General features: G+C 40.3%; 1 protein-coding gene and 1 long non-coding RNA gene across 5 annotated transcripts in view; one reads left to right on the forward strand and one right to left on the reverse strand.

Annotated features, from left to right (window-relative positions):
- JAZF1 (JAZF zinc finger 1) overlaps positions 1–25,912 on the forward strand; it is a 349,506-nt gene that overhangs the window by 252,580 nt on the left and 71,014 nt on the right. Inside the window, exon 1 of one of the 4 annotated variants that reach the window (XM_074035313.1) lies at positions 19,713–19,851. The exons of the other annotated variants lie outside the window; for them this stretch is intronic. The gene's annotated coding sequence lies outside the window, so the exon portion shown is untranslated. Of the gene's footprint in view, positions 1–19,712; positions 19,852–25,912 lie in introns of those variants that run through there. 4 annotated transcript variants of the gene reach the window in all.
- The window catches only part of LOC102127368 (uncharacterized), an 84,072-nt gene that overhangs the window by 31,944 nt on the left and 26,216 nt on the right, over positions 1–25,912 (reverse strand). Inside the window, exon 2 of the long non-coding RNA XR_001489501.4 lies at positions 17,642–17,753. This is a non-coding gene — a long non-coding RNA (uncharacterized lncRNA). The remainder of the gene's footprint in view (positions 1–17,641; positions 17,754–25,912) is intronic.

A 25,912-nucleotide genomic window follows, 5' to 3' on the forward strand; every position in this document is an offset into this window, starting at 1 on the left:
TGTTGCATGTGGGCCTTATAGATTCAATTATTATTTCATTTTATCAAGTACATGTAAAATGAGAAGTTTTCATCATAGGGTTCCTGAAAATTGATTTGGGAAAGAAATTCTTGCCTCTAGAATTTGCTCTGACCTTCTTGTAGAATACTAATTGCATTTGGGGTGACTTAAAGGGTGCTGAGAACTCCTTACCCAAACAGCATTCCCACATCTACCATTATGAATTATATTTTTGGCAACTTCTCTTCATAGTTCTTTTTTATATTTTTGTGTTGCAATATAAAAAACATCTCTTGTGAGATGTTATTCAAATGAGAAATATAGATTGATGATTCTATGAGGCTCCTGCCCACAAAGGGCTTATAGTTTACTTTAAAAAGCAGAGGGAGGCATTAAAATCTCACTACTTGTTAAGTACTATGTACCAGACACGATTATCAGTACTTTATATTTATTATATCATTTAATGCTTACAACAACACGATAAGGAAGATACTATTATCCTCATTTTACAGATGAAGATACTAAGGCACAGAGATGTTGAGAAACTTGTCCATTGTCACAGAGAGTAGATGATCAAGCTGGGATTAAAATCACAGCAGAGGCCGGGCGCGGTGGCTCACGCCTGTAATCCCAGCACTTTGGGAGGCCGAGACGGGCGGATCACAAGGTCAGGAGATCGAGACCATCCTGGCTAACACAGTGAAACCCCGTCTCTACTAAAAATACAAAAAAAAATTAGCTTGGCGCAGTGGCGGGCGCCTGTAGTCCCAGCTACTCAGGAGGCTGAGGCAGGAGAATGGCATGAACCTGGGGGGCGGAGGTTGCAGTGAGCCGAGATCGCGCCACTGCACTCCAGCCTGGGCGACAGAGCGAGACTCCGTCTCAAAAAAAAAAAAAAAAATCACAGCAGAAAGGTTTCGAAGCCCATCCTCTTAATGTTCCTAAGTGGCCTTCCCAATAGTGAGAGTTTCTTTGTTCATTTCTTTAGTAAATACTATAAACAGAAGTTTGGGGAAGAAATTGGGATGGGGGCTCCGCAGGGGATTCCCAGCTGAGCAGGAGAGTGCTGGAGCCACTGCCTCTGGGAATCCTGGGAAACTCTGAAGGGGGAGACAGAGCAGCTCCTGGATCTCCTATGCATCCTCATTCAAGGCAATGAATGAGAGATGAAAAAATAGGCTAGAGTGCTGATATGGTGACTTTTTCCAATTAGTAGAGCACCTATATGTTCTTAGAAGAAAGTCTGATGTCTTCTTGACATGCACAAATTACCCAAGAACCCAGTGGTTTGCTCAGTGAAAAAGGTCAGTCTTGTTTTGTAGATGCTAAGGAAAAAGTGCAAGCCAGGACCTGAATGCTGTTTTTCACTATCTCCCTTGTACAGTGTTGCTGTTGAAGGTATGTCCTGCCAGTTCCAAGGATTAGCTGCTATTTGGGGGGTTTGCAGGTCCATTTATGGCTCACACCATGGTAGATCCTCGTGTGGGCCTCTGTTCACAGCTTTGTTTCATAATTGTACTCTCAGCCATGATTTCCCCAAACCCAAGTACTGTGTCCAGGAAGATGGGTACAAAGGAGTTTCCAACTCATCATACACTCTTCCCAAACCAGCCTTCCTCTCCATCTTGAGCCTGTCCTCAAGGTGTCCTGTCTATCTTGAGCCTGTCCACACTCTGCCTGCCCTAATGATAACATCACTTCCCTTTGGGGACTCCCTCATCACTCATGCAGAGTGGTTCACTTCTTCCAAGTATTCAGCTCTGCATACCACAGGGGACTCTCCAGGCTGGCCATGGTGAGGTTTCTAAGGTTTTTAGTACACCTTACTTTGTAACTACGGAGGTAAGATTCCAGTATCTTCCCAGAAGAAAGGTGATCTGCATCCAGGTGACCTCAATAGAGATTCCTAGTTGTAGAAGGGGCTGCCATGATTTTTAAGAACTCCTCCCACGGACATTTTGCTTCCTCTGCAAAAGACACATAATACACAACATACCAGAACATATACATCCAAATGAATATTGACCGTGGGCTGGGCACATGGCTCATGCCTGTAATTCCAGCACTTTGGGAGGCTGAGGCGAGAGGATCCCTTGATGCTGGGAGTTCAAGACCAGGCTGGGCAACATAGCAAAAGCCTGTCTCTAGAAAAAAATTAAAAATAAAATTAGTGGGGTATGGTGACCCATGCCTGTAGTCCTAGCTACTTGTGAGGATGAGGTAGGAGAATCACTTGAGCCTAGGAGTTAGAGGCTGCAGTGAGCTATGACTGCCACTGCACTCCAGCCTTGGCAACAGTAACAAGACCCTGTCTCTAGAAAAATAAAATAAATGAATGTTGTCTTTTTAAAAAGTACCACATTGGGGGATGTTTACCAGACCTATTTCAATGACTCTACCATTGCTCAAAATATGTTTTCAGCTGCTTTTTTGGAATGGTCTTCAAAGATAATTTCCAATCTCATGAAAGGCTGAGATTCTATTTAGCTTCACCTTATTTGTTTTGGGTAAGTTTTTGCTGTGTGGTTTTTACTTCAAGGGGCTCTGGGAGCTGAATTACCTACTTTATTCTCCAAACTTGACTACAAATGGCCTTTGGCTCCTCAGTGATAGTTACCACCCTTAGTGATCTTCCATAGAAGTCCAGGTATTTTCCAAAGGTGTTTTCAATAGGAAGTCCAAAATATTTTTGAGTAATAAAATGGCAGCACAGCAGAGTAAGTACATATATCCCCCTAAGATGGCAGCATTAAAGGGAATAACCCTATTTTTAAAAATATATGTCTGGCATTTGTCAGTCACCCTATGTTGGTAAAGCACTGTGTTCATGATGGATGTCACCGTTGTGTTCCAAGGGATGCTAGGCTCGTGCTTACTTACAGAGAAACTAACTCGTCATTGTCTTAGCAGAAAATAAATTAAATAAGCTTTATGCGGATTTGCCCAGAGAATCCTTATTGGATTCATAAAAATGAGCAGAAAGTTTTAATGGTATTCATTTTTCTAGGTACCTTCATATGATAGCAAATTGAAAGAGCATTAGCTGCCTTCTTGCCTGCTTCAAATTACAGAATGACACAGTTGTCTAAATAATCATTTTTTAAAAATCAACCCCTTTTCTGACTTTCCCACAAGAAGCAGCTTTAGAAAAATGAAAATATACTTCATGGGTACTAATTCATTTTCTCATTCACTTAACTTTGTGAGAGATTGTGAAAATGTTTTTATGCTCTTATTATAGTGAACAAAAATTGTATGACATGTTCAGTTTCTGAAATACCTAATTGTCAGAACATTTCTGAAATGCCTAATTGTCAGAGCATTTCTGAATTTGGCTGCAGACAAATGGTCAACATTGTCTTTAAGGGCCTATTAAGACTGTGAGCTGGGCGCGGTGGCTCACGCCTGTAATCCCAGCACTTTAGGAGGCCGAGGCAGGTGGATCACGAGGTCAGGAGTTCAAGACAAGCCTGGCCAAGATGGTGAAACCCCATCTCTACTAAAAATACAAAAATCAGCCGAGCGTGGTGGCAGGCGCCTGTAATTCCAGCTGCTTGGGAGGCTGAGGCAGAGAATTGCTTGAACCCGGGAGACAGGTTGTAGTGAGCTGAGATCACGCCCCTGCACTCCAGCCTGGGTGACAGAGCAAGACTCGGTCTCAAAAGATTGTGATACGGCTGCCAGAGGAGAAAATGATCATGAAAACTGTCCCACCATTTTCAGTCCCCGTCCCCATCCCACAAGAATACAGTAAAGGTGGCATTTCTTATGCCCAAGAATAAGGCCCACTCATAATTTGTGAGTGAACGTTAAACAACACTTCGTACTCAAACTAATTCATTTCTGTTTCTACCATTAACCCTGGACAAACCCATCCCTGCCAGATGGGTTGCATTTTACATCTCCCTCAGTCTCGTAGTGCTCAAAAATTGGTTCAGGGCTTTCTCGGGTTTGAGGTTAGCCATTAAATCATGTCACTGTGGTGTTAATTTCCGTCCCTGTGCTGAGGATATGCAAATACGTTTGGCCTAATCCTCATCACCTGTCCTCTCCTAGTGTGCCAAGTCTGTAAGCAGGCATTGGTGGGATGGGGCTGGGGGGCTGCAGGGGGAATGGAGCGGGAGGAATGGCTGTAAATGTTGGTGGCGCCAGCCCAGCCGTGCTCCCATCCTTTGGCAGCCCAGCATCTGCTGGGAAGTGTGCAGTTCCATCCAGTCAGCCACAGCCTCCCAGTAGGAGATAAGCCGGATGAAGGAGGCTGAGTCTGGCAGCGGATTCCAGGCCTGATAGAATAATGTCTGACATTCAACTCTGCAAAGTTGGGATAGAGTGTGTGGAGACGATCCCACAGGAGCCACCAGCTGGCCTATTTTAACTTTGGCTGTTGACAGTTCATGCTGAGAGCACTTGTTTCTGAATTCAACAAATCTGGAAACTCGACGTTTTAATTTCGGGTTTTCATTTGGAAGAGTCATTTTACTGGAACCCAAGCCCTTGCGGACATTACCCTAAGGACATGCTGGTGTTGTCTATACCACTGAGTAGAGAAGACTAGAAAAACCTCCAACACCAAATGGCTGTCCTTGGGAAAAGCAGCAGTCAGTTATGCCAAACAGCCACAGAAGGCATGGTCTTAGAATGTCACCAGAGTCTCCAGGGAGCTGCTGAGGCTCATCTGGAGACTGCCTCCAACCACCACAGCCTGGGTTCTCACCTCCAGACCACGGCCTCCTCATAACTCCCTTCAGGTCCTTAAAGAGACCCTGTTAAATGATTAAAATGCTATGGAAGGAAATTCTAACATATGCAATATCAGATTCTTTTCATCGTCATATCACTTCCCATTTTTTCTACTTATCCTAGCTTCTAGGCGAATGTTGATCATAATGTTTTACTGCCAGGGTGAGGAACTTTGAGGAGACGGCTCTGGCACCTTTGTGAGTTGTTAGAAGCATGTATCTCTGGGTGCTCCAGGAGGTTTATGAGTTACCTGGCACAGATTAAACTCAATAAAAGGAAATATTTTGGTCAAATGCTTCCTCTTTTAAATTAATACTCTCTTGACTACTATGAAAAAAAAAACCACTATTAAAAGCTGTTAGTACTTTTGCTGACTTGAAAATATTAGGAAAAATTTTCCTATTAAAAGTTGTTGGTTATTTTGCTGACTTTAAGAATATTTTATAAGGCCCGGCGCGGTGGCTTACGCCTGTAGTCCTAGCACTTTGGGAGGTCGAGGCAGGCAGATTGCCTGAGCTCAGCAGTTCAAGACCAGCCTGAGCAACACAGTGAAACCCCATCTCTACTAAAGTACAAAAAATTAGCCGCACATGGTGGTGTGTACCTACAGTCCAGCTACTCAGGAGGATGAGGCAGGAGAATTGCTTGAACCTGGTAGGTGGAGGTTGTAGTGAGCTGAGATCGTGCCACTGCACTCCAGCCTGGGCGACTGACTAAGACTCTGTCTCCAATAAAAAAAGAATATAACCAACATAAAATGTGGTTCGAAAAGTACTGTCTAAATGAAAATGAGACCTTACTTTGTTTGTTGTTTGTCTTCAATGCACTTCCTCATTTTTATCTTTACATATGCATTCTTTCTGTAATGATTTATATCCATTTCATCCAAAAAGTTTAAAACATATAAAATGCCCTGTAAAAATTTATACTAAGTTCCCTAAAACACTTGAGAAATTCACTGAATTTTTCTAGGCATACACTTCATTCACTCGAATGAAAACTTGGCTGAGGAAATCATGGAGTTTGTATAATTAACTTCTAATTTATTCTTCCTTATACCTAGGCTTCTAAAGCCCAGGTGTCATAGAAATTCTTTTTTTAAAATATTTTTCTATTTTTGTAGAGACATGATCTCACTACATGGCTGGTCTCGAACTCCTGGTCTCAAGCAGTCCTACCCCCTCGGACTCCCAAAGCGCTGGGATTGCAGGCTTGAGCCACCATGCCTGGCCAGAAATTGCATTTTTAAGTGAACAGTTCAGAGCCCTGTATTTTTCATGGATTATTTTAAGAATTACGATGATGATGAAGATGATATAATCCCTAACACTGCAACCCATTATGAAGAGTTACCAGGGGCCACCAAAATTTTGCTATCAAGGCAACATCCCTCAATCAAGTTAACCGATGTTCTTTTTCAGTGCGTCTTCTGGAAGAATTGATGCCAGTCTGCCCTTATGACAAACATATTTCTTAATGAGATCTGATTTATGAAGTTTTGACAATTATACTTTTCCCATCTCTTACTGCCACTTTAAGAAAAGTCATGCTGGTAAGCTACACTACAAAACTTCTGGCCTGCAGAGGGCTCTGTAATACCATATTTTCCGAGACAACACTTGTAAAAAGCAAAAGCGGAAAAAAAAAAGGTACTTGCTGGAAGGGGGAAGGGGAAGCCCAGAGGCTTTATAATGCTTCCAGCAGGCAGTCTGGTTGCAGTCTGGTAAACAGACTAGGAATTGTGGGCAAAGCCCTTTTCCTTGAGTTTTCCACCAACCATGAGATCAGATGACTCTGTCCGGACTCATTACTTTAATAGCCTAGAGCTAGTTCACATAGCAGCAGGAGTCCACCAAAAAGGCATTTAATTATTGAAACTAAAACTGGTACTTGTAACTGCCGATTAGTAGTAGTCAGATTTTTTCAGTATTTCAAGTAATTTATAAAGCGCTTATACACATAAATAGAAAGCTTTAAATGCTGGTATTCCATAAAAAGTAAATAAAATATATTTTTGTGCATTAAGACTTAATTAAGTGGCATGATTTCATGTCACAAATTTAAAACGGGCAGGTGAGGCTTGCCAACATTACTACAGCTGTGTTTTACATTAGGAAATTAATTAAAATGGTCGTTTATGCTTTTTTCCACTTACGGGTATTTAGACCTCTCTATTACGCCATATATTTTCCCTTCAATCATTATATTATGGTAATTTATCTTAGCAGGCGATATCTTACTCTGTTGTTGGTGGAAGTGGGGAGCATTAGTCAATTGAAAAATTTGTGCTGGGCTACTGAGGCAGATCAGACAGCTGGAGGCACTTCCTGCTGGCCAGGAAAGAAGAGGGTCTTATTCACATGCCCCCCTTTTATCCCGTCGTAGCAGAATTTATTTTCTATTTCACTAGAACAAAGTTTTTTCTGATGTCAGGAAGGGAAGCAGAGGAAAGCAGAAAAATATTTGACACGCCATATGACACATCGTCATTTAGACTTAGCTGTTACATGAGACCTTATTTGTGAAGCCGACCTGCTTACACAGTTCAGTTATGGAATGTGCTAAACCTAAAGCCAATTAAAACATGCCCAAGTGAATAGTTGATATGCAGTTTGTAATGCAAATAAATAATGTCCTGATTTTATATATCAAAGCTAAATAAGGACTCCCTTGAGATATCAAGAACAAATTGATCACTCTGTACTTATTTACTGTAGTTATTTATGTTAACAATTATAATAAAATTATGACTTGATGAAGTTTTAACGATGTAAGTAATTTTGCTCCCCAAAAGGCATCAGTTGCCCAATGAAGCTGAAGTTTTCAGGAAAGCTAAGAACTCAGTGTACTAAAACATCACCGTAGTGCCTTTAATATTGGATATACCTTACAATAATGTGGATTAGTTTTGGGTCAGGGCCAGGAGCTTTTGGTTCCTCAAACACTGAAGGCACTTCCCTTGAGGCATTCATCCCTGTAAGAGAGTCCCTTTAGCTTGGATTTTAAGGGTAGCAATGAAGGAGGATTCCAAGGCGCAAGCAGTAATACAACTTGCACACAGAGTAAACTCCACAAGCTGCTTATTGTGAAGTTGTTTAGAAACCAGGATTGAATTTGCCTCTACTTACATTGTCATTAGTGATATTTAGATTTACAGCCAATTCCCAACTAGTACTTTTTGAAATGATTAGGTATTAATTATTTAATAAATGGTGTGGGTAGAATTAGACTGCTGGTCCAATCTTCCTGGGCGTTCCAGAGCACTCCTGTAGTCAAATAGCACAAAATTGAGCTTGCTCCTTCCTTCTGTAACCGTAAGTCACCCCTCTTTTCTATGACTTCACCCAAGCAAATTTGGCACTATTTTAGTGATTATAAATATGTTATTTCATGTTGCTGCCTTATCATCATAGAATGCATCCTCATGCTTGTTCTGTTTTATCCAGCTCTGATAGTTACATTTTTGACAAGATAAGCAGCTACTGAGCTTTAAGGCATTATTGACCTGCTTGCATTTTCTATTTACCTTTGAAAAATTAAATGACTTTTCTTTCACTCTCATCACAGGTTTTGGCATGAATGACCTATGATCTTTATTCCTTACTGGTTTATTTCTCCAAATTTTCCCATTTTAGTTTCTATTCACAATGGGGGGCCAGGTTCAAAATATTTTTCTCTTCTAAGAGCTCAAAAATCATAATTCTTCAAAATATAATTTTACATTTCATGCTAATGAGATAGTCTGCCCACCTATGTTGAGCATTTAAAGTTGCCCGTTACTGGGACCTGTGTTTCAGTGCTACCTTCATCACTTAGTAAGCGAGAGACCTTCACTCAGCCTCTTACCTTTTAAGAACCATGATACTTCGCGTGCTCAAAAGCACAAATCTGAAGACCAAGGACTAGGCCAGATAATATCACAAAGTCTCGTGTTTAGATGATTGGTGTTAACGAAACTTAAAACAGGCTGTATTTCTTTTCAACAATCAATGTCATTTCCTATATTTAAGCAGCAGTTCAGTATAAGCTCACCAAATTTCATTTTAAATCTCACTAGCCGATTTTTTTTTCTCTTATCACCACTGTTTTCTCCTTAATTCATTTTGGAAAGAGGGAGTGAACAGGACATGCATAGTCAAATTCTTCAGAGAAATGGAAATTTGCATAGGTGGTAAAAATTGCCACAAGCACAGTTAATGAAGCAAGCACGTGGCTACTTATAACTCTGCTCTCAAATTTTCTGTATGACTCTGTGCAGCAATATGTGCTCAATAACTGCCTGATTGTGTGCAGATAACGCATGGAAAAGTTCAAATACTAGAAAATATTGACATCCATTCTCCAGCTAGATTTTATCTGAAGACTACTCATTTTCCTCCTTTGCTCAAGATGACACAAAGATGCCTATGACATGAACTCTGCCCCCCTCCTAAGTCTCTGATGTAGTCAGTGAGGTGATACTAATATATATGGACAACTATAAAATAATCAAGTGCTAAACCTTGTGATTTTTCTTAGAGTTGCAACTGGTGTTCACACAAAGAGATAAATGTTGGCTAGAGTGATGATGAAGATGTAACTTGAGCCAGAGCTTGAAGGGTTATTAGGATTTTTTTTAAAGGGGCATTTGAGCTTAAAGGAAAAACATGTATAATTAAAGGGCAGTATAAAAGTTTTACATCCTTTGTATTAGGATGGGTTTGATTATACTGCAGTAACAAATCCCCAAATTTCAGTGACTTAACACAACAGGAGTTTATTTTTTGCTTACTCTGCGTGTCCACCATGGTTCATTAGAGAGGCCCTGCTCCTTCACTCAGGAACCTAGTCTTATAGAAGCTTTATCTCAACCCACATTCTGTAATCACTATAGCAGGAGGTGCCACTATAGCTCATCATTGCTTGTGCATTTTCCAAATCAAGTCATCTGCCCATATGTAACCTCAAGGGGAACAAAGAAGTGCAGTACCATCATGTGGCCCAAAAGTGGAGAGTCAGAAATATGTGGGAAACAGCATCAGTGACTGCCACATCTTTCTGTGTAATCTTTAGAACAAATACAATGCTTAGAGTAAATAAAACTGTCTATGCAAACTTATCATAGCACGAAAATCTCCAGCTTACCTTCCAGGGATCTTAAAATAGCTTGCTTGGCTTCTGCTTCCATCTAGAATGCTGGTATATATGTTGCTAGCCTTCTTTGGAGTACTTTTCCCCACTTGCAAATCTAGCTGGAGAATGGATGTCAATATATTGTAGTATTTGAACTTTTCCAAGTGCTATCTGCACATAATCAGGCAGTTATTGAGCACATATTGCTGCACAGTTATACAGAAAATTTGAGAGCAGAGTTGCAAGTAGCCACGTGCTTGCTTCATTAACTGTGCTTGTGGCAATTTTTACCACCTATGCAAATTTCCATTTCTCTGAAGAATTTGACTGTACATGTCTTGTTCACTCCCTTTCCAAAATGAATTAAGGAGAAGAGAAAACAGTGGTGATGAGGAAAAAAAATCAGCTAGTGAGATTTAAAATGAAATTTGGTGAGCTTATACTGAACTGCTGCTTAAATATGGGAAATGACATTAATTGTTGAAAAGAAATACAGCCTGTTTTAAGTTTCATTAACACCAATGACCAGTATCTCAGCAGACATCATATGTCTGCAAAGACCATGTAGAACAGCTCCATTGCCTGTTTCCACCTAAAACTCTCCCCTTCTCATTTGCTGGAAGGGCCATAAAAGTGTATTCAGGTGGTAAATCTTAAATCGTCTAAGCTCCGTGGTTCTCAAACCAACAGCATCAGGATCACCTGAGAACTTGTTAGAACTGCAGCTTCTTAGGTGCCATCCTAGACCTACTGAGTCAGAACTCTGGTCTAAGCTGACAGAAGCAACTCATTCCTCATGCCACTGATTGATGTAAACAATATTGTGATGTAGTTCTGGTCAGTGAAACCTGAGGAGAAATATGCCAGAGTTGGGAGTGAGGAGAGGCACTCTGGAACAGGTCCTCATTGCCTTTAGAAAAGACTGTGCCTCCATGGAAAGCAAACTCGGGATGTTACCTAATGCTCCTTAAGGAAATGAAGCCCTTCTCTGAAATATGCAGATAAATAAGAAAATGTTTGACAAGCACTTGAAATGTCCCCAAATTGTGGATAAGCAAATATAATAATACATAGGTGAATGTGTAGTAAGAGCCTGTAGTTTAAGGTACAGTCGGGTTTTTTTGTTGTTGTTAAGAGGTGAGATCTGACTCTGTTGCCCAGGCTGGTCTCAAGCTCCTGGGCTCAAGGGATCCTCCCACCTCAGCCTTCCAAAGTACTGGGATTTCAGGCATGAACCATTGTGCCAGGCCCAGTCAATTGCTATTATTTGTGGATTCAGTGTTTGTAAATTTGCCTTCTTACTAAAATGTATTTGTGTCCCCAAGTGGTGCTTTCATAGTCACTCGCCGACATGGATGGAGTGGTGAGATTCTTGAGTTGACCAGTACACACATTCCCAGCTGAGGTTGAGCAAAGCAGTGCTCTGCTTTCTTGTTTCAGCTCTTACATTACACACGTGTCCTTTTCACACTGTGTTTAGTGCCATGCTGTTTGCATTTCAAGCTTTTTATTGGTGATCTTGCTGTTTAAAATGGTCCCAAGTATAGTGCCGAAGTGCTATCTAGAGTTCCTAAGCACAAGAAGGCTGTAAGGTGACTTAGGAGAATATATGTGTCAGGTAAGTTTACACCGGCATGAGTCATAGTACTGTTGGCCCTGACTTCAAGGAATCAACAACATGTATTACGCAAGGTGTCTTTAAACAGAAACACACCTAAAAGAAGTTCGTGTATTAATCCGTTGAGGAAAATGTTGTGGCCAGAGGCTTGCAGGAACCTAACCTTGAATTTCCCCTAGGAGCACTGGTTCAGTATACACTAACTCAGTTTCAAAGAAACTTAGTGCTATGAATAACAAGTATTCTTATTAGTATAAATAATCCTATTTGAAGGAGAAAAAAATTCACTGATCCCTTTTACTTTTTTTTTTTTCTTTTCCCTGAACCATCACTAAAATGTTGTGTTTGAGACTTAGGTTGCAACTAATCCTTTAGATGTAACGAATGTCCTTGTGGTATTTTATTATGAACTCCTTTTGGAGAGAGTCTAAGAATGACCATACCACTACTGACTTCATCAGAGAATTCCAGCGCACTAGGGTGCAGAGTGCATGGTATAAGGCCCTCTGAGGCCTCCCATACCCACCCCTGTACACACACACATAAGCACACACACAATTTAAATTCTTTTAAGGAACAAGCAAAGTACAGGGATAAGAGATTTAAGGTCAAATCATTCTAAATATGAACTGAAATTTCAGTTGAATTCTACTTAATTTTTCAGAATCAAATCTTCTCTTGTAAGAACCCCAGTATTTACTGGATAGTATTTCACTGTTAATCTTGAATAAGTCAATAAATCAGGTCCATCATGTTTCAAATTTAATAGCTGCCTTATTAACCAAAATTGAGTATTAATAATAAAGTCAACATATTTACTGCCCTTTTCAGTGGGATGATTTTCATTATTCATTACTCAATTACTTTTGCAGTAAAAAGAAATGAGTTATGATTTGTTTTGGATGAGCATGTTGTTAAATTAATGGCTTGTTTCAAATGTTTCAACCTAAATGTTGTAGTTGAAGAAATCAGTGAAACTTTGCACTTCACCTTATTCAGGATAATAAACCTGTTCTAATCAAAACATTAAAACTTGCTTCATTTTTAATTACTCTACAGCAATATCATATTGTTTTATGATACCTGGAATATAAAACTTTTTAAAAAGTGCTAGCGATCAAATTATGCACCTTGATTAATTAGCCAATAACCCATGAAAGATCTATTGTTACCAGTGGGTAAAGACTAGTTTGCTATTTAATGATCCAAGATGAAGTCAGGCTGAGCTAAGCTGAAAGAAGGCACTCGTTCACCACAGGAAGGATGAATTTTGCAAATTATAATTACCATATTAAATGGAATTTGGGGATTTATTACAGCCCCCTTTTGAAACATAGCATTATAAAGAATTCCTGCCTTCAGCAAGGCAGGAAGCTTGATCTCCTCCCTGTTTATTTTATAATTACTCAATAAAATCCTGACAAAATTAGTTGTTACGAGTAATTAATGACCAGTTTAATAAAGAAGGGAGTCTAGCAGATGGTGATTATTTTTTTAATAGGGCCTGCTTGAAGGAATCATCCCGATAGTAGACTCTTAACAGTAATTTGCAGCTAAGATGCTGGTGGCTGCCATCCTATTGGTTGCTGAGGCTGGGTCTAATCCTCGCTTAAGGGCTGGGGCTCATTTCTTCACCAGCTGAAATCCTTTACATAAAGTAAACGGCACTCTGGTTGCTGCCACGAATAAAATAGATCCTATGAGCACACCAGAGGGAGATTCTAGAACAGAGGAGCACAGTGCATGGCTTGTGAAATCCCAAAGCCTGTTTCCTGCAGGGACATTGGGCATCAGATGGAATGGAGGCTGAACCGATCTACTATAAGATCCTCAGAGGCCCCTGTGTGGAAATGAAAGGTAACTGTCGCCCTGTGCTTTTGAAGAAGTGCTACATCTATATGGGAGATCTAGTAACAATTGCAAGGTAAATGTTGGCCACACAGCCCTCTCTTCCTTGGCTGGTGAGCAGGAGTTTCCATTTTTAGTAAGGGATGTGAGGGCTGCTTCCCTGGCAGTCCTGCTGAAGGCATGAGAAAATCACAATGCGTCTGGCAACAAAAGGTTGCCACGATTCGTATAAACCTGAACAAAACAGAAACTGGGGTTGACGAGCACACACAGTAGTTTTTAACATCCAGGACCAAAGTACAGCCCCCGGCCCAACCACACACAGTGGTCTTCTGCTTCGAGCCTCACCCTGTGCAAACATACTCCCCACAGTCGGCTTTAGAATTCTTTGTGCCCTCCCTCAGACACCTGTTCCAGGCTGTTAGCAGCATTTGGAGAGCAGAGACCCTGTCCCCATCTCCATGTCCCCTCAGCCCATGTACAAGTACTTCCATAACTACTTGTGAAGTGGAGTTACAGCACATGTTGATCCTTCACTCAGAAGCATCTGAGAATATTGGGAGCAATTCCTTGCATTGTTGACTCAGAACTTTCCAATTTACAAGTATTCAAGAACTTTCAACCCAAATAGCAAACAGGTAGCAGGCAGTTCTCCACATTTTGTTTCTGCTGCCCCATTCCTGCCCCTATGCTCTGTCCCCAGGTTTGTTCTCTCTCAGTTCTCCCGCCCCTCTTACTCATTCGATTTTATTGTGCTTTAAATCTTTATCCTGAAGAGCCACCTTATGCACCTTCAGAACTCGTGGAAATAAAGAAATACATCAGTGAAACCCCCATTTACAGATAAGAAAACTGAAGCTCGGGCCGGGCACGGTGGCTCACGCCTGTAATCCCAGCACTTTAGGAGGCCGAGATGGGCAGATCACGAGGTCAGGAGTTCGAGACCAGCCTGGCCAACATGGTGAAACCCAGTTTCTACTAAAAATGCAAAAATTAGCTGGGCGTGGTGGCGGGGCGCCTGTAATCCCAGCTACTTGGGAGACTGAGGCAGGAGAATCATTTGAACCTGCGAGGCGGAGGCTGCAGTGATCTAAGTCACGCCACTGCACTCCAGCCAGGGCAACATGAGTGAAACTCTGTATCCAAAAAAAAAACCAAAAAACAAACAAAAAACTGAAGCTCAGAGGTTAAAAGCTTATCACAGGCATATAACTAGCACGTGGTAAAGCTGAATAGAGGGCTTGCCTGCAGGTCCCACCTTTGTTTTTCTAAGAGCCCCTGCTAAGTAACAACTCACTGAGAATGAAAGAGAGAATTAGACTTCAATTATAGTAAGAAGAGGGTAGGTCAGAAATCAAATGGGCAAGGTATCTCACTGCCTGAATACAAGAGAAATGAGGCATCTGCAAGGGCTCCCACAGGTGGGTTGGATTTTCTTCTTCTGGAGATGTTAATCAGTCAAGGAAGAGAGGGTAAGAGCAGGCTTGAGCTGAGCTCTGACCCGATGTGAAAGAGAGCAAGGGGTTTCCACCCCTCCTGCAGCAGATATGCTGACCACTTAGCTTCTCAGCACCCCCTCCCACAAGCTCTGTTCACCTGGGGTGTCCTTGTTCCCCACCCTCCTCCGCCCACAGACAGCGGAGATGAGACAGACTAGAGAAGACCTCCCTCCTCACTGTCCTGCTTGTCCGAAAGGTATGGCCTTCTGGTGCTTTCGTTGTTTTTTTCTCCCCCCTTTTTCTTAATACATTGCACGGTTAGAAAATATCAGTCTGGCTACAAACACACACACACACGTATATAAAAATATATATAATATATAAAAATATATGTATTATCTATAAATACATATATGAATATATAAACATATACAATATAAATATACATTATATGTATATTATATGCATATAAATGTATATTCATCTAAAAATTATATTTATCGTATATGTATATGAATATATAAAATATACATATATATTTTTATATATATGCTGTTCTGTATTGACCTCTCTTTGGTCCCATAAGGCCTAATGAGGCAGATTCTGGAGGCCCTCAGGAGGTGAATTAACTCTTTCAAAGACACTGGGGTAGCATTCAGTGAATTACCCACTAAGTAGCTCCCAGATACCCTGAAAGATATAAAGTCTCCTCACAAATTCCTCATGTTCTCCGAGGGAGCGATACCGACACAGAGAATGTGTGGTTAATTGCGTAAATGAGGCCAGAGCCAGCTGTATCATCAGCACCGTGAGTGGAAACAGTACCTGCCACCATCACGAGTGAGGACGGGGAAAAGGGAGCTTTGTGTTGGCCGTCTCCAGTCTTTTCCCAGCTGTCATAGGCAACACTGGCCTTCTGTTTGCACACTTTCTGCATTTTAATTCCCATAATTCCTCTTTTCCAAATTCTGCATTGTAGGGTCACATGCTCTGTAAAGTCACCCAAGCCCCATTGTAAATTATGTAGGGGAAAAAAAGTTGGAAATGTCTTAACTGGCTTTTCAGAACTCTAAATTTCAAGGTTTTTGTTTTAATTTTAACCCTAATCTTAGCAACCCATTCTAATACCTTTCTCACTATTCCCTCTTCCTTCCTTCCTCTCTGCATCACTCACCTCCATTTGTAGGGGTGGGTGAAAATTTTTCTTCTGAAGTCAGAGTTTCAGACTCCTGTCCTTCCATAGGATGCAGAGTATGGAGGTAAACTAGCCCCAAGATTTTTCTCACCCTCTCCAAGGGAAAACCTTTGGTCTCAAAGGTTTGGTCTCAGATCTTACCAAAGTGAAATTCCTGCGTTGTGAGCAGACTTTTCACGCCCAATAAGGAAAAGGAGTCAACTTTTTCTCTAGGTGTTTTTGGTTTCATGGTAAGAAATACAAGGTCGGTTAACATCACAAAGAATCCCCCAGGCAACTGAAAGAAGTGTAAGTGAAAATTACTGTAAAGTACCCTTCACAGCAGGTACCAGTGTTAGAGTTTTATTTCAGCAAATTGTTGGGATCCCATTATTTAGGAGGTCTGTGGACAGAATGAAATTGAATTTGAGCTACTTATTGCATAAAAGCCACGTGATGCCTGTGTCCTGTATTAACATTTTTCAGTTCCCAGTACACCCCCGTTCTGAGCTGGAAGATATAAATGCTATGCCTTTGAAGGAGAGGACATCTTTGCATAAAACACTCAAAATAAATAAATGTACTTTTTCATTTAAGATCTTCACTCTTAAGTAATGTTTGTACCCCAGATGTTCATCTAAAAACGTAAAAATATTAAGTCTGAAAAAACATGTATGAGACCCATTACTCAGTCTCTCCTCCTGCCATTTAAACTGCAGGCATTTCCCCAAGTTTCTCACCCTTCGCCTCTTTTTCCCTGCTTGCTCACTTAGTTTTCTCTGGGTGGATGACTCCCAAATCTAGATCGCTGACCTGTTTGTCTACATTTTGAGTATCCCACCACCATTTCACACCCAGCATATCCAGATGGAGCTCTTATCAGTTATAACAGCACTGCTCAATAGGACTTTCTGTGATCGTGGAAATCTTATGTTTCTATTCAATATAGGAGCCCTTAGCCATATGTGGCTACTTAAATTTAAGTAAAATTATAAATTTCATTCCTTGGCTGTACTAGCCACCTTTCAGGTGTTCATGGCTTCATATGGCTAATGGCTACTGTATTGAAGAACACAGACTTTTAGCACTTTGTAACTTTCCTATGGCGTGATATTAACTGTGGGTCCTTGGGCAAACTAATGTCTCAAGCCTCAATTTTGTATCTGTAAATAGGACTGATAACCCTTTGCAAGCTGTCATGAGGATTAAATAAGGTAATAATGATAAAGCACCTAGCATATCACATACTAAAAAGACTTTTTAAAAGTCATAGATCTTCTGCCCTTATTCCTTCTTTAATATTAACGTCCAAATATCCACCTGAAGCTTGGATAATGTGAACACTCTCCAGAGCCATTTTAAGAAGGGGTTAGTTTGCACACTGTTGGGAACACCTAAAAACGCTATGGATTAAATCTGGCTTAAAGCTGTAGATCTTTGGTGTTTGGTTGTTGGAAAAGTTCTGAGCGATTCTCTGCATCATGGTTAATATGAGTGTGCTCAGCAGGGTCTAACAAGATTCTCCTAGTTGGTTGAAATTATTTTAGTTAGGGTATTTGTCTCATTTCCCAGGGCATAATAACAGGAGGAAAATCTCCATGAGGCTAGCATCTGTTGGAGTAATGATTGAAAGGTAAACCCATCTGAAAATGCCCATTGCTTCAGTGGATACTTGGGGCAGGGGGAATAACCGCTTGGTTTGCATACCTGAACTTGGTGAAAGAGGCTCCCTGGTCACCAAAAATGGCCTGGGTGTTGGGTGCAGAGGTGTCCAGGACCTTCAGTCACTCAACAAGGAGCCCTCTGCTGTGGACCATTCCTGCATACACAAGTAATAGGTTTTAATGGGGGTTTGCCTGGTTTATATCCTGGCTGCAATCCATTAAAGCTTTAATTACACTAATTAGGGATTTGGGATAATCAGGTTGGCTGGCCTGAAATGCGGGCCTGTACTCTCTGAAGAAAAGCTTTGCTAAATAAACCAGCAGGATAAACAGGATTGTGGGACGCATGCATTCCTGGAAGCCAGCTGATGCTAAGGATTAGTGCACGCCTTTGGCATGCAAATGAAGGCTGCTCCTTGTAAATCAGCAGAAGGTCCAGAGGCCCCTCCAAGAAGTACTTCATTAGCAGTTAAGTAGTGACATTCTTGAAAAATTTAAACACACACATTCCCCCTGAATTTTTTTCCAGATAACCCATAAATTTGTGCAGGCTTTGCATGGGAGCTATGCATGGGAGGAAGCATGTAGGGGAAAGGTGGCTAGGAGATCTTATAAAATATATATTCATTTCAAAGCATTACTGAATAGTGGTTTTATGTCATTCTTTTTTCCCTCTAACTTAAAAACCACCAAAATCTCTATACTGTGTCTAAATCTAAATACTGTACTATGCAACGCAACATACCATTTGACATTATAACAGACTCTCATACCTGAAAGAGTTGGAAACCATTGGCTGATACTTTCAAATTAATAAATGTTCAGTGTCATTCAATGATATAGATTCTATATAACAGTACTCTTCTACAAGCATTTGGCAGTGTGTTGTGTCCCTGCAGTTGTGCTGCTGGCCATCTTAATTGTGAATCTATGTTAGGTATTTCCCAGGAACTATGTTGGAATAATTTCCTTCTCCCTTTGTTCTTTCTTCCATTTTTAAAAATCCCTATAAATTTTTAAGTGATTATGTGGACACAAGATGAAAAATATGTGAATTATCACTCATGGCCTAAAAAGGGAGGAAGGGCGAAAGCTTAAATAAGATAGCAAAATACGTTGTGGCGGTAGTTGTGGGTTTTTTTAAAAAATTATGCCTAATAAAAACTTTAAATTATCACCATCTGCATCCTTTCCATAGCCAAGATTTACACATAGAAGAATTCACCTAAGAGTAAGGCCATGCAACATCAGAGAAGTACTTTTCTTTGGAAATGGAACTGTCCAATCCCAGACTTAGATACCTATCTTAGCCCACCTGTGGACTGTATAGGTTTCCCCCAAGAAATTACCTCTTATGTAAGAATTCTCCTAGATGGCTGTTAAATTTACAAACAATTTCTCCTTCCTGGGAAAGGGTCAAGAGCATAGGGCCAGCGCCCATGGAAATACCACAACTCTGAGTGGTCTCCTAACATATATTGAGTATTATGTGGAGCCAAGGGCTTTTCATGCATTTTCCAATGAGATCTTGATAATAACCCCCATGAGGTAAGTGTTTGGATTACCTCTCTTTTATAACGAAGTCCCTAAGATGAGAAGGAGTCATTAATTTTCCCAAGCTTGAACACCAGCTAAGTCAGATCAAGAGTTTGCCTTCAGAACCTAGATTTTTCATTCACCAGGCTGTGTTCCCAGCTGTATACTGGATTTAAAACTCTCAGAGACCGTAAGTGCAACTTTTTCTTCAGTTTTTAAATTTCTTCTAGTTTATGGGGAAAGTTACGCATCATCTCATTAGCAGCTTACAGTGAAACCTCAGTAACTCATTTAATTTGCTTCTAGAGGAGGCAAAACAAGAAAACTCAAAAGCTATTTGTAGTTTTATATCACAAAACCTTGTAAAGTGCAACTTCTTTGTTTTGTTAATTAGTCTTTACGTGAATGTCAAATTAGCAATGAAAACCATGTGTAAGAAATAGCCATAGTTATTTGCAATTCAATGAAGGGTGTGAAAGGAATGGAAAGGAGGATAGGGAGTTGCCAAGAGAAAGATATTCCATTGGTCTCCAAACCAAAGACTTGTGGTATAGTAGCTTTCAGAAGTGTTTTTTATTCTTGGCATCAATGATGAAAAAGACCACAGTTTATTTTATTCAGGCTAAAGTACATCAAAATTAATTGCTTCACTGATAATTTATGCTGACCTGTGGCTTTAAAGAGTGATTGCCGGAGCCTGAGCAAGCTTTCATTAAGGTAAATTGACTGTATCATTCTATAGTTGTGAAGAACATATACAATATTTGTTGGGAACATACAAAGAAATCGTATTCAGGACTGGGATTTTGTTTGTTATTTCAGTGGCTTAACTTTGGTGCCTGGATTTCATTTGAGTGTCAGAATTTAGGAAAAGATACTACTGGTTTAAAAAAGTGGTTCTTAAGTGCTACCGCAGCACAGCTGCTAGTCTGCTGCTGTTCATGAGGACGTTTCCACTGGTCTGCAGTGTCTGAGCTGCCTGGGGCATGTGGGGCCAGGAACAGTGGGCATTCAGCACCTCACCACCCCTTTGTGTGTCCAGCTGTAAGAGGACACTCAGCTCTTGCTCACCTTCTCCCAGCTCTTGGAAACGAGAAGCTGCTGGATTTGAGTGCCCTTTTGTTTGCCTTCTTCGTTTGCTCAAGCAATTCCACCTAAATTTAAGAGTTCTGTTTGGTCAGCATTCCTTGCAACTGAATTTTTTGCAATGATAATAATAGAAAACACATTTAGATATTTTTAAAAATGTGCATCTACAGAATAATTGTAAACAGTATATTATAAATAATACAATATATATATGATGCAAGTATAAAGTAATAACATGAAATTTTATATTGTGGCTTTTCTTCATCAAAACAGTTTAAGTAGATTTTTCCTGTGTTCTGTTATCCTAATCTCAGAATAAAGAACAGTCTTTCTCAAGAAAAGATTTATTCCAAGATTATGATCTTCTTATATTTTATGTTAAAGTAGTTTTTTCTTTTTAATCAGAGGCTGGTGATGATAGATGTTAGTTAGATAAGGTTTACATGGCAATATAAAAATTTGCAACCCAGTGTTATTTAAATAAATACTAAAAAAGGTGTAGAATATCCAAGCTATAATATACCAAACAGAATATAAATTAACTGTAGCTGCCTTTAAAAAAAGAAAAAGAAATAAAATATGATTGTCAAGACAGTAGATGAAGAAAAGATCACCTTTTATCTTGTCTTTTTATCTTACCCCACCTTTTCTTCTTCCCTCACCCCCACAAAAAAAAAAAAGAAAGAAATGAATGTCTGTACGCAAAATAAGCTAAAGGTTTGCTCTGAAATTGGCTTGCCCTCATATTTATTTATTTTATGCAAAATTAGATTAGAATTCTCCAAAGACCAGGAACTACATCCTTCCATCTATGTCAAATAGAATCTTAGAAAAGCAGGCCAGATGTGGGTAGCTCATACCTGAAATTCTAGCACTTTGGGAAGCCAAGGCAACAAGACTGCTTGAGCCCAGGAGATCAAGACCAGCCTGGGCAACAGAGTGGGATCCTGCCTCTACAAAAATTAGGTGGATGTGGTGCTCTACAAAAAGTACAACAATTTGCTGGGTTTGGTAGTGCATACCTATAGTCCCAGCTACTTGGGAGGCTGAAGTAAGAGGATCGCTTGAGCCCAGGAGGTCAAGGCTGCAATGAGCCGTGATGATGCCACTGCACTCCAGCCTGGCTGACAGCGTGAGACCCTGTCTTAAAAAGAAAAGGAGAGAGAGAGAAAATAATGTCTCTCTTAATGCAGTAAGTCTGTCAGTTTTAGTTTGGTACCTGAGAACACAGTCTATTTCGTTAGCTGTGTACTTCTCAAATTATGTCCACAACCAGTGTAAAGGTCAATCACAAAAAAATACCCCTTACAAGTTAAGTGCCAAACTGATCTGATCAAATGGAGTGGGTATTTTTCCTCGTGCTGCTTTTAGTTTTATTATTTTGCATTAACATTTTAATGGCATGTTAAAAGGGGCTCAGAGTTTTGGTGATACTGCAAAAAGTTTTATGAAGCTTCAAAATCCACCCCATGGGCTTCAGATCATGAAGTCAAAAATAACTCTGGGATAAGAAGTGAAACATAGGATTATTTGAAGCATTACTATAAACTTTCTGAAATTAATGTGATTTGGAAATCCAGATTTTCTCTTTTCTACTGAAAAGTACATTTATTAAGTTCCCAGATCACCAAAAAAGGCCATTCTATTAATGAAGGGGTGCTGACAAATGATTACTCCACTTGCTGTTTCTAGGTCATGTTTCACTAACTAGCTGTTTTAACCAAATACACCTTTAGCTTCACTATGGAATTAAGTTGCTGCTAAAATAAGAAGACCCGCCACATGAATTTATTAGCAGACGTACGTTCTGAAAGCCATCATTACATTGAGACCTAGAGCAGCCAGATCCTTTGACATGTGGGCCACACATGGTTGCATGCTGAAATGTACCCATTATTTCCATCACCATTTCCCACAGACACATTTCAAATGTGCCATGCACTGTTTTGCTTGCTTACTGGTTCTGTCCTGGATTGCATAGTAACAGCCAGAGAAAAAGAAAAATCCTTACTCTCCATGTTAGACTGTCCTTCAGAAGATTAGATTTTTATGTCAGAAATACCATCATCTGGAGCAATGAATTACCAGATTTTGGAGTGCTTGGAATCTCAGGGCCTATCTGCCAACTCCCCACAGCTTTTCTCAAAAGCTTGTTTTTGCTGAGAAATGACAGTGCCCAAAGGGCCATTGAAAAGGCAGAACAAAGCTTTTGAACTTCAAATGAAGCGTAATTGGATGTGGTGTTCTACGGAGGGTCTGCTGGCAGACCAAGTCAGAGCCTTGTGCAACTTGATGAATCTCCCAAGCAGAGAACCTTTAGCTGGATGGAAGGATGTCAGTCCAGCAGCTCGTGGTATGGAGGGTCTCCCATTGCCTGTCCTGCTGGAAAGACCCTCTGTAATTTGGTTCTACTCTAGAAATCAAGGCCAGAAAGTAAGAAGAGGTGTATGAGTTTATAGGTGGGCCCCAGCATGTTGTCTAATGAGACGAACCTTCTTTTTCTGTTGTGTTAATAGTTACTGTATCTGTCTTCTTGAATTTGCCTGTGATTGCCATTCAATAGATGCCACTGCAATTTAATAGATTCCTGGGCCGGGCACGATGACTCACGCCTGTAATCCCAACACTTTGGGAGGCCAAAGTGAGCAGATTGCTTGATCCCAGGAGTTCAAAAGTAGCCTGGGCAACATGGTAAAACCTCATCTTTACAAAAAGTACAAAAAATTATCCAGGTGTGGTGGCGATTGCCTGTAGTCCCAGCTACTCAGGAGGCTGACAAGAAAATCACGCAACTGCTAGTGAGCCATGATCACGCCCCTGCATTCCAGCCTAGGCGACAGAGTGAGAGCCTGTCACAAAAGCCAAAAAATAAATAAAAATAACATGAATGCCTGCAGAATCAGTAAAGGTGGCTCTTTGCTTTCAGAATCAGCAGAACTCATGATGACAGTATTTAAAATCCTAATATTCAGTGCCCCAGCTCAGAAGTAACCAAATGCTAGTGTAGATGGCAGAAGGTAAAAGGTTTGCGAGTTAAGATTTCCAGTACAAGTGTTAGTCGCTTCTTTTATGAACCAGGAAGCTGACATTTGTCAAGCACGAAGTGTCAGGCCCTGTTCTAAGTGCTTTATGTATATTAACTTACTTAATCCTCACCACAACCGTTGGTCGGGCCTGTCATTGTCACCATTTATAGATGAGAAAATGGCAGCACCGAAAGGCTAGGTAGGTAACTTGCCCACTGTCATCACACAGCTAGCAGGGCATGGATCAGAGATTTAAATCTAGACAGTCCACCTCCAAAGCCCACCCTCTTAACTGCTACACTAATGTATTCAAACTCCAGGCCATGACCTCCCAGGGGGTCAAGAAGTCAATGTGGTGGTCATGACCATCAGATTTTGTTAAAATGAAATAGAACAGAAAAATGCCAGAGTATATCACATGTAGTAAAGATTGTTTTGTGAAATTTCTGTTTCAGATATTTACATTAAAATGTCTCATCCTTGAGTCCAGATATGTTTCATAAGTCATAATTTTTTAGATTTCATAAAGGTAATATGGTACAAATACTACATATTACATAATACCCCCAGTAGGGTCTGGGGCAGCCCCATATAATCACATACATTGATATTTATACAGTGAAACACACAAATATTTTCACTAAATACAATAAAATCTGTAAGTAGCCTTTCACCCGGTCAGGTTAGTTTGCCTTCCAATGACGTTTTATTGCCAAACTTTATTTTTTTTTAATTTCAGATTTCAGAGCTTTGGAGATTTCAAAATTGCAGGTTGCAGGCCTATTTATACATGTGAGCACACCAGGTCGCACCGTGAGATACATTTCTTACACTGGGTTGAAGTCAAAATTTGAAAACTACTGCACAATGCTATTGCTGGAATCATTCACTGTTAGAGCTGGGAAGGACCCTAGCATTGATGTATTCCGTATATCCGTAAAACCAAATCTCCTCAGTTTTAACAAGTAGAAAAACCAAGACCACAAGAGCAAATGCAGTGACTCCGGAGGCCACCCGTTTCTTTGCCCCAGAGCAAGCCTCCTGGCAACATGCAGTGCAGACCTCTGGACCACACGCCTTCTCCAGAGTCATATAATCACAGCCACGCCACACCACATATCTTGGAGTTTTCCGTTTTTTCTCAGACTGCAGTTTTGAGTGGTCACTTCCATTTCTGAGTTCTCTGATCCAGTGAAAGCCCAGTGATGTTTTTTCCCCAGCAGGTCACTTAGACTCAGGTGTTTTGGCCATCAACTGAGGTGGCAATGGAGTCTCTGCCCAGGTTCCAGCAAATACTGTACATTTCCTGAGTTTGTGGTTGAAACTAGTCTCCCTGGACCAGCAGTTGCCATTTTCCCCCTGTGGAGCTATATTCATGTTTCCACATTGAACATGTCAGACTAAATGAACGTTGTGGTCTGAGGATTTAAAAGATTTATAATGGAGTCTTGAAAATTTACTTAAGGAATATGTACTTCCCCTAGCAATAACAAATATTACTACAAATGACCATATTAAATTAAAGTAACTTAGACATTTCTGATTTGTAGGAAAGTTGAAATTAATCTTACAGCAGTTTCAGTTTCAAAATGAAAACATTGCTTTGCCTGACCGCAGATTTTCAGGCTGTTAGTCAACAGTGAGTGAAAGAGTCTCAAGTGACTTTTTTTCTTTAAGAAATACTCAGTTTTCTCTATGTGTAGAAAAATGTTAGAAGGAAAAACCCTAAAATATCAACCATAGTTTTATCTGGGTAATATTTCTCTTAGAAAAAAAAATTTTTACACAGGAAACATCAAAAATTCCTTTCATAAGCTGAATGGTAGGTACACAGATTGCTATTTTATTAAAATCTTTATGCATGGCAATGTAGATATTGATTTGCATATATATTCCATAATTTTAAAAAATACCTTTATTTCATTTCTTTTCCTAACCTCTGTATTGGTCAATTAAAACGCTTTTTAAACACAAGTCACAAATCCATAAAAAATGTTCTGTAAGTGTTCTTTACTGAGATACATTACTTTTTACAATTTGAAAAAAGTCTTTCTTATTCATTCTTTGTTCCTTCCCTGATTAATTCCTTTAGTGAGTAGGCAAGAAGCCCAGTTCAAACACTTTTTTTCCCCACATTAAAAAATAATAATCACAGCCAGGCGCGGTGGCTCACGCCTATAATCCCAGAACTTTGGGAACCCGAGGCGGGTCGATCACCAGGTCAAGAGATTGAGACCATCCTGGCTAACACGGTGAAACACCGTCTCTACTAAAAATACAAAAAATTTAGGTGGGCATGGTGGCGGGCGCCTATAGTCCCAGCTGCTGGGGAGGCTGAGGCAGGAGAATGGCGTGAACCTGAGAGGCAGAGGTTGCAGTGAGCCAAGATCACGCCACTGTACTCCAGCCTGGGTGACAGAGTGAGACTCCATCTCAAAAAATAATAATAATAATCACTAGAAGGTGTACTGGCAAATGTTGAACTGACTTGGGAGGAAAAAAAATCCCAATTTGTGGTATTACCAGTTTCAGTGGTATAAATACTCCTGCCATAGCCAATTTCAAGCTACCCACATGTTACTGAACACAGAGTAGGTTACTTTGCATTATATAGCATATAGTTATACAGTAATTCTACCAAATAGATAAAATGTTAATGTAAA

The sequence above is a fragment of the Macaca fascicularis genome, chromosome 3, assembly GCF_037993035.2.
Source record: "Macaca fascicularis isolate 582-1 chromosome 3, T2T-MFA8v1.1".
NCBI classification, from domain to species: domain Eukaryota; kingdom Metazoa; phylum Chordata; class Mammalia; order Primates; family Cercopithecidae; genus Macaca; species Macaca fascicularis.